Source organism: Periophthalmus magnuspinnatus, chromosome 7, assembly GCF_009829125.3.
Source record: "Periophthalmus magnuspinnatus isolate fPerMag1 chromosome 7, fPerMag1.2.pri, whole genome shotgun sequence".
NCBI classification, from domain to species: domain Eukaryota; kingdom Metazoa; phylum Chordata; class Actinopteri; order Gobiiformes; family Gobiidae; genus Periophthalmus; species Periophthalmus magnuspinnatus.
Genome location: NC_047132.1, coordinates 5,157,566 through 5,166,865, shown reverse-complemented (window position 1 = coordinate 5,166,865; position 9,300 = coordinate 5,157,566). Strand labels below are relative to the sequence as shown.

The 9,300-nt window shown below is 38.9% G+C and overlaps 1 pseudogene; it reads right to left on the bottom strand.

The window, feature by feature from the left end:
* Positions 1-247: 247 nt before the first annotated feature.
* LOC117373877 (uncharacterized) lies at positions 248-5,908 on the bottom strand (annotated as a pseudogene).
* Positions 5,909-9,300: the final 3,392 nt, after the last annotated feature.

Here is a 9,300-nt window from a genome sequence, read left to right as displayed (position 1 = left end):
TCTTTAAGGACACAAGTAGCCATTCCCATAGTCCAAGATGGTACATCTTTTAAAGCTACTGCTGGTAATTTATTATGTAAGTGATAGCATTCAGTTTTATCAAATTATTTTTTAGTGAAGAGGTTAAGTATACAGGTCAGGTCTTTTTCATTAGAATATGGTATTGATGTAGTATATTTGAGCAGTATACTGTACCCATTTTAGCCAAGTATTTTCATTCATGACATATTTCAGTTTTGTTTGTTTCAATTTTATTTCTCTGGTTAAATCATTTTCTGGAACAGGTTTATTAGGTTCAAAATTGTTGTTTAGATGTAGCCTTCAAAATTTAACTTTATTTTTCTATTGCAGGTACAGTATCAAATTTGGAACACTGGAATCCCATGGAATATTCCAGAGTCATAAAATGTAGGATTTTTGATAGATAATATTAAAGGATTGCATCGTTGAGTAATTGATTTGCGCCCTCTACAATGTTTTAGGTTCGTTTGATAAGAAGCATAATTTTCCTATTTTTTTTTAAAGTAATTCTCTGTTGTAAGTCAGTTTCAAAATTATCTTTCTCTTTATTATATTGTCCATTGGTGCTGGTTATAACTCTGGCGATCTCTATAACTTTATCATCGTAAACATTATTTTTGTCAGACATGTGTCCTTACAGACAACTTGTACATTTATTGCATGATCTATAGCGGGTACATCTCGCACACAGTCTAGCACTTCACATACTGTAGATTGAATAGTATGTTGCAAGTTTGTCCCTTATAACAATATTTTACAAGTTTTGGTGTCCTTCTCTTTACTCTTTTCAGTGCCCATTGTCTCTTACCTGTATTATTGGTTGTCAGCTTGGTTTAATCGAGGCTTGCCATTTTGATTGTTGGCTGTCCGAGGCCATTCTCAACACTTCAATGAATAAGGGGAACGTACAACACTAGAACAACAGAAATTAGCATAATTAGCATAATCAAGAATACACATGGAAAATTTTCAAAACATTTTTCAAAAAATATGGCCTATACTCTCCTTTTCCTTCGTCTTCTTCTCTTTTCCTTCGTCTTCTTCTCCCCCTTTTCTCCTCCTTCTCTGGAGCCCTAGTGGTAGCAGGTGGTCGGGGTTGCTCCTCAGAGTCACCGTGTCCAGTGATGTCCGGATTTGGTCGACTTTCTTCATCCTTCACAAGTGTTCTCTTGACAGTGGCATTTATTCGTTCACAACTCCTTGACTTATGCCTTGTGGAATTCCAAATTGTGGAAAAACATCAGCAGTTAGGTGTTTGACTGCTTTCTTCTTTAAGTTCAGTTTGGTATTTTTGCAATTGCAACTTCACAGTAGTTAGTCCCCACTTTTTCTGTTCTTCAGTCTCCTTCTTTGTGTGTTGGTAGTAATGTTTGTTTAGGCTCCTCACTGAAGCAAGGGAGGGGCAGCTCAATCTCCAGGCAGCCAGTGCTGGCTTTCACATATCTCTGAGCCTCCTCAGACACTTGTTGCACAGTGCTGTGCACAGTCACATTGAACTGGTCGATGACGTAAATAAACATATCTACAACAGACTCAAAGACAGGGTTCAGCTGTTCCATATCCAGGGTGGACACTCGGTCTGCAATGTCCTTCACAGCAGTCACAACTCATCTGTATGCTGTGTTCACATTGGCCAAAAGACCATCCAGATAGTCAGAGTTGATGGAAAACGACAAACTCTTGAGTTTTGTCTACAACCGCTTTCAGGGTCTCGCTGATCTTGACCAGCGTAGTATCCAGGCTCTCCATGTTGTTCACGAAGTCCACATTTGGTCAGAGATGCCTTTGCCAGTTATTTCGACATTGTCGATGATTTGACTAAAAGGTCATCACATCTCCGATTGGCATGCGCAGCTCCACGGTGCTAAAAGTGTCCACAAAAGCATTGTAGTAGTACTCCATGTTGTCATAGACAACTTGGATGGTGGTGCGAAGAACAGTAGCAATGCTGGTGGTCATATCCTTCAGAACAACAGGCAGGGTGGTCATCTCCTCAGAGCCAGGAAGACGGAACTGGGTCTCCCTGAGCACCTTGATGGCAGCATCCAGAAAAGCTTGGACATTTTTCTGGAACTCAACAATGAAGTTGCGGAAAAAGATGAAGAGCTGGCTGAGCTGGACGTCGTAGTTAATGTCAGTGTTGTAGGCCTCATTGATTCTGGCCACAATAGTGTCTCTCCACTCCAGCACATTGCTTATCAGTAGGTTGTTATCAGTGAAGCTTTACAGAGAGGACAGGACAGCGGGGGACTTGAACTCAAACAGCATAGCTTTGGGGCCTCCATGTTGTAGGCCACCTGAAGAGTCATCCTATCACTGTCTTTGGGAGTGGAACACAGTACCAGGATGTCAACATCAGCATCTGTGTTGTCTTTATTCCAGCTTCATGACCTTTGCTTTTCTTTGATGTTTTACTGCTAGTTCTTTCTTCAAGAGTTGGATATATTCCCACAACAGGTTCTCTCAGAAGTTCTTCCTTTAAGATCACCCCTTCTCCTTGTAGTAGTAATCACTTCTTGATTATGTCTTGAATGATGGACTGGTTTTCTCGAGCCTTCTTTGGATTCTGTTTCTTCGTGAAGTGCCTTATTTTCCAGAGCTCTATTAATTGGTTTAATGTGATTTAATTGGGACATTGTGATATTTTAGTATTTTGTTAAATTACCTTCTCAGCTGCTGTATAACAATTTGGATATTGCTTTGATTGTATTCAAGACGTAGAGTCTATGATTTTTATAGAATGAGTCACTATTTAATAAACGGTTTACTTAGATAGCGTGCGAAATCTATCTAGGAGCCAGCATTGCCTTATTATAGTTCTTAATTGAGATTATTTATTTTATTTATTTAAGTTTTTTTTATTATTATTATTTTTTTAACAATCTTAATATTTTCTTAATTTTATTTATGCATTATTATTTATTTTATAAATTTAACAAGCTTAGTATTTTCTTAATAACAGTTTTATTTCACATTTATTAAGCATTTATCTATATCTTCTAATAACATCTAATGATATCAACTGTTTTCTAAATTCTTATTTATTTAGTCAATTTATTTATATGAATAACACTTTATAAGAACTATACCCCATCTGGCCACAACAAGATACAGTCACTAATAAATGCCATCCAATTTTATCCTAATTTAATCATTTCAACTGTCTTCTCTATTTTGTGTTTCAACATCCCAACTCGAGGTAGAGGCTGAAACAGGAGGATTTAAGGTCATGACCTTAGCGTTCCCTGCCAAACGCAAACACAACAATATAGCCATGACCAATATGGATCCTAAAGTTTAAAAGATAGCAATAAATGCAGCCAAAGTGTAAATAACACTTCCCTTCTTCTTTTAGATCTTTTAATATTTTAGTGATATTTGCTAAATTTGACGGACACTGTTTTAATTTTACAGTGGCAAGATAATTCATGTCCATTCTGGGTGTAACTCATTTGGACAGGTTCGTTTCCTTGTGATCTTATCATGTTGATAAAAATTGCTGCTAGCGTTACATATAGTTTTTTGGGTACCACATTTTTATGTAAACTTGATTAAAAGTTTTGTTTTCTTTTTAGTGTAAAGTTTAACCACTAAGTGTATTTTTTATAAAACTTGCTTTTTTTCTCTCTTCGTGTTAAGCCATAAACACGGAAATGATTAACTTTTTTCTAATCACACTTTACCTGATCAAAGTCTAAACTTGCTACTTATTATTAATTCCAGTGCTTTTTTTCTCTCTTCGTGCTAAGCCATAAACACGGAAATGATTAAATTTGTTTCTAATTACACTTTACCTAATCTAAGTGTAAACTTGCTACTTATTATTAATTCTAGTGCTTTTTTTATCTCTTCGTGCTAAGCCATAAACACGGAAATAATTACAAATTTTACATAGTATTAAAGTTATAACTTAATTAATTTCACACAACGTCCCAAAAAAAAAAACCATCACATTAATTTAGCATTAAACCAATTGACAGAAATTCTATGAAAAAAGGCCTCTGTCGTACCGTCTTTCTGGAGAGCTCGTTTTTGCGATGTCTTTCTCAGGCGTTCTGTGGAGGAGATGATTTGCCTGTGCCTCCAGGATTATCACGTCGGGGGTCACCAAACTGTCAGCTTTTCCCGGAGGCACACCGCAAACAAAAGTCCAGTAGGCTCAAGTAGATCCATAAACCAGGTTCTTTATTTCGGCACAGGCATCATTCAAACTGATTCAACATCATGATCTCTTCATCTCCTAACATGTACATGTTATCTGGGTTCAATGAAGACAAAGTCAGCATGCTGATCTGGTCTTTCTTAAGAAACACACGTCTTGCACGTTTTGGTACAAAAATGCACATAGCACTTCCACGTCCATGTATGTTCCAAGTACATTATGACATCATCGTGCCACACTGGCACCCACAAAAACATACAGGTCAAAGTATAATATATCAAGTATAATAATATCATGTTACATGAAACATTAATCTCACATGTCCTAACAGTGCTGTGTCCATAAAGTTTAACTTCTAATTTCTTGCAATAATAATCTACAGCTGTCTCAAACCTAGAATAATGGCAGGTGAAGATGCTCTGAATAGCTTTATTATTGAGGAAGTGTAATATGATAAATTTGGGCTTTATATGATTTTAACAAGTGCTTGAGACAAAACTAAAAACTTTAAAAGTCCAACATAGAATGTGCTTATACTGAGTTTGTCTTAATAATATTTTTTTCAGTTTGTACTGACATTTGATTTATGGTGAAATGTGCCAGTTATTTTATGTCTCTTTTGATTATAACTAATTACATGTACTATAAGAATGTACTGCAGTTAAGCAGTAGTAATCCACCTGACCACATTTTGCAAAAATAATGAGTTTGTTTTAGATTGTCACATGTTTCTGTAAAAAGGTAATGCAATTTTAGAGTACACTGACATACAGCTGTTTGTTATGTGAACAATATACAAATATATTACAGTATGTTCTGTTTCCCACGAGACGGTGTCATTTCTTACTCTCAGACATAATGTTACATTTTGGCCAAGGCCACATTTCTCATTTCTTCATAATAGTTTCATTGATACAGAACGAGTGACACCCACCCTGAGATGATTAAAAACACTGATGTAATCGCAAATTGTGAGACTCTGCATTTGATGTTACATGGACTTTGCATCTGATTCTGCTGTACGCTGCCTTTAACCCGGCTGTAAAATAAAAATCTACAGAACAATTCCCGAGCCTCTGCGCCTGTTCTTCTGACAACAGAACAGAAACCGACAGTTACCAACCTCATAATGTGTTTTCTGTTTGTAAACGTTTTAACTATGAACACTGCCAAAATATTTCCAGAAGTTCCTTCTGATTCTATAATTTTTTTATTTTTTTTTTTCAAAGGAGAGATCTTTTTCTATAAACTGCATTAAATGCATACCCACATTCTGCTGTGTTCTCAATATGGTGTTGCCCACCAGAGGAACCAGGATGGTCTTCAGTTGTTTCCCTACATTGTACATGATGGAGTCTGTGCTACATACCATGGGTCTGAGGGGTACTCCCTGTTTGTGGATTTTTGGGAGGCCATAGGTGCAAGTCTGTAATACAGCTGTCTATCAATGACTTACTCCTTTTCCAGCTTCTGTGAGCAGAATAAGATCTTCTTGTGCTCACTAGGGTCTTGTTTCAGCAATTCATAGGTGGCAGTGTCACTGAGGAGGCTGTTCACCTCAGCCTCGTAATCCGCTGAGTTCAGGATCACAGTGCATCTCCCTTTGTCAGCTGGCAAAATGTTGATGCTGTGGCCCTTTTCTAGAGTAGCATCTAGACTTCCTTCCTCTGATGTTATCTGAGAGGCAGGAGGATTGGAGCTGCTCAGTGCAGCTGTTACTTTCATTCTAAGGTCTCCAGCTTCTGTCTCTGTAAGTTTATTGTTTCTAATGGCTGTTTCTGCTGCTGTAATGTGGATTTTGACCCAGTATTCTCTGTTCACAGGATGGCCGAGTCCATCCCATTTCCTCCTGTCTCTCTGATTCCTTTGTTTTTAGAGTTTCATAAACTTCCTTATGGGACGTTTTTTGGTTTACTTGTGTCTTTTCAGCTGCCCTATGGCTATGAAATTGCTAATCCTTTGAGCTATTTCTTCTGGGATTAAAGTGGCTACCTTGTTTTTTTAAGATTTCTATATAAAAGGCCAAGCATTTTCCTAAGGTAACGCTGAGTTAAGATGACTGCAGTAGGTTTTTATAATTTTCTGTTTTAATGGACATTTTGTGATGATTATTTGTGATTATTTATATTTTGATTTGTGTGATTTTAATGTCTTTCTTATTCTGTAAAGCACTTTGAATTACTTTGTGTACAAATGCTATACAAATAAACTTGTCTTGCCTCTATTCCCTGGTTCAGGTGCCTTCTTCTGTGATACCTCGGGTATTAACTGATTATGTCGACATCTGAGGTTAAACTGTAAGGGATTCTTTTTTCTGCATTTCTTGGCAATATTTTCCAGCTCTCTTACCAGTTTGAAGGTGGTAGGCCTGCAGTTCTTGAGAAGATGTGTGTGATCCCTCAGTCGTCCAGGTCTGATCCATAGCAAAAATCGAAGTTTAATCTGTCAATTGGATAAATCGTTGTAGGAGTGAAGACGTTTTCTGCTCATCCAATCCGCTTCTCCGGTTCTAGTCAGATTGCGTTGCCTCATATTCCATACTTAAGTTGTCTCGGGTTGCTAGGGAAGAGGAGCGACTCCGTAGTCTAGGCCTGTCCCATTTTGGCACAGCCTTTGTGGCCCACGAAAGCTACACAGAAGTGCAATCAGACCACACCTTTACATTGGATATACATAAAGTGCCTAAGACAGGTTAGTCTACTCTTTTTACACAATTAAGATGATCATATTTAAGATTTTTACAAAAAGCATTCACACTTGTTTCCCTATTTGGCCATTTTTTTAGTTTTTACTTGCCAGTTGGAAATTGTGACGTCACACTGGGGAATTCTATAACTGTTCCCTGGCAAAACTCCTCTAATGTACACTGAAATCATCTGAAACAAATAGAAGAAAATGCCTTTATTTTGTTGAAATCATGTTTAAGGTATCAGAAAAAATGTGTTTAACTTTTGGATAGAATTCTCCCTAGTGTGATGTCATCAGTATGGTATGTGTTATAACTCTCTACTTCCTGTAAATTTAAACATCATATTTCAAACTTTTCTTTGCAAATTGCTTATTGATTGGTGTTAAACTATCATGCATATGTATAATAGCTCTAATCAAACCAAATTAAGTCAAAATTTGAAAATCATATAAATCTGTCCTGCGCACTTTAATATGGGATGTCTCTATTTTGTACAGTCTGTACCTTCTGCCTGTTTGATTCATGAGTGAAATCCTTTGTTTTTAGATTTTGGGTGCTCATAAATTGTATTTTTTTTCCTGTTATATATTGAATATCTATATTGAAAGTGACAGAGTTTAGTCCAGTGTCATGTGTGAACAGACAAACTGTAATTAGTAAATTACCAGATAAGGAAAATACATCCACCAGATGGTGACTCAACATCACTGAAAGAGCCTCATCAGGAGAGTGGATAGCCTTTCTGGAGATAAACACACTCCTAAGACACACACATCTGTGTTCTCGGGAAGTGGCAGTTTTGAGAATAATCATCATTTCATGATCATCACCGACAAAAGTAAAGAACTAATATTTAACAAAAAATTTATCAGTTAGAAATATTAAATTCAAACAAAGAACATTTTCAAAATGAAACTACAAGTTTACATACACTTTTCTCACTGTCTGACATGAAATCAGACTGAACATTTCCTGTTTTAGGTCAGTTAGGATTACCAAAATGATTTTCATTTTCTAAATGCCATCCATCTCTCATTATTCTGGAATTTAGCAAATAAAAATAATTTTGCCAATCCTAATTTACCTTAAATAGGAAAAGTTTAGTCTGATTTCATGTCAGAAAGTGTTATCTTTAGTGTGTGGCAACTTCTGGTTTTGGTAAATGGTCACATTTTTCTATAGCGCTTTTCTACCTTCAAGGCACTCAAAGCACTTTACAACAAGGAACCACTCACCCATTCACACACACACATTCACACACCAGTGTACGCAGACACTGAGGGCAAGGTGGGTTAAGTGTCTTGCCCAAGGACACAACGACAGCATTCATCTGTGTGAGTTAGAATCACACCGCCAACCTATGGATCAGTGGATCTGACTGCTCAACCAATGATGTTTATGTCGAGAGCGGGATTTGAACTGCCAACCTTTGAATCAGTGGACAAACACTCTACCACTCTACTGAGCTACTGTCACTAGCTTTACATCAAATAAGTGGCTCCAATATTCAATTCATTTTATTTTTCTAACGCCCAAAATCACAACAACATTTGTCTCGAAGGGCGTTCATGGGGGTAAGATTCTGGCAAACCGTCCGACGCCTCAGGAGGGGGAAGCAGTGCTTCACCAACACTGTTTACAGTGCGGGTGGAGAGCTGCTGACCTCGACTGGGGATGTTGTCGGGCGGTGGAAGGAATACTTTGAGGATCTCCTCAATCCCACTGTCACGTCTTCCGAGGAGGAAGCAGAAACTGGGGACCCAGAGGCGGACTCGTCCATCACCCTGGCTGAAGTCACTGAGGTGGTTGGCAAGCTCCTCGGTGGCAAGGCTCCGGGGGTGGACGAGATCCGTCCTGAGTACCTCAAGTCTCTGGATGTTGTGGGGCTGTCTTGGCTGACACGTCTCTGCAACATCGCGTGGCGGTCGGGGACAGTACCTGTGGAATGGCAGACCGGGGTGGTGGTCCCTCTGTATAAGAAGGGGGACCGGAGGGTGTGTTCCAATTACAGGGGAATCACACTCCTCAGCCTTCCCGGTAAAGTCTATTCCAGGGTACTGGAGAGGAGAATCCGACCGATAGTCGAACCTCGGATTCAGGAGGAGCAGTGTGGTTTTCGTCCTGGTCGTGGAACACTGGACCAGCTCTATACTCTTCATCGGGTCCTCGAGGGCTCATGGGAGTATGCCCAACCAGTCCACATGTGTTTTGTGGATCTGGAGAAGGCATTCGACCGTGTCCCTCGTGGTGCCCTTTGGGGGGTGCTCTGGGAGTATGGGGTCCGGGGCTCTTTGCTAAGGGCTGTCCGGTCCCTGTATGACCGGAGCAGGAGCTGTGTTCGCATTGCCGGCAGTAAGTCAGACCTGTTCCCGGTGCATGTTGGACTCCGCCAGGGCTGCCCTTTGTCACCGGTTCTGTTCATTATATT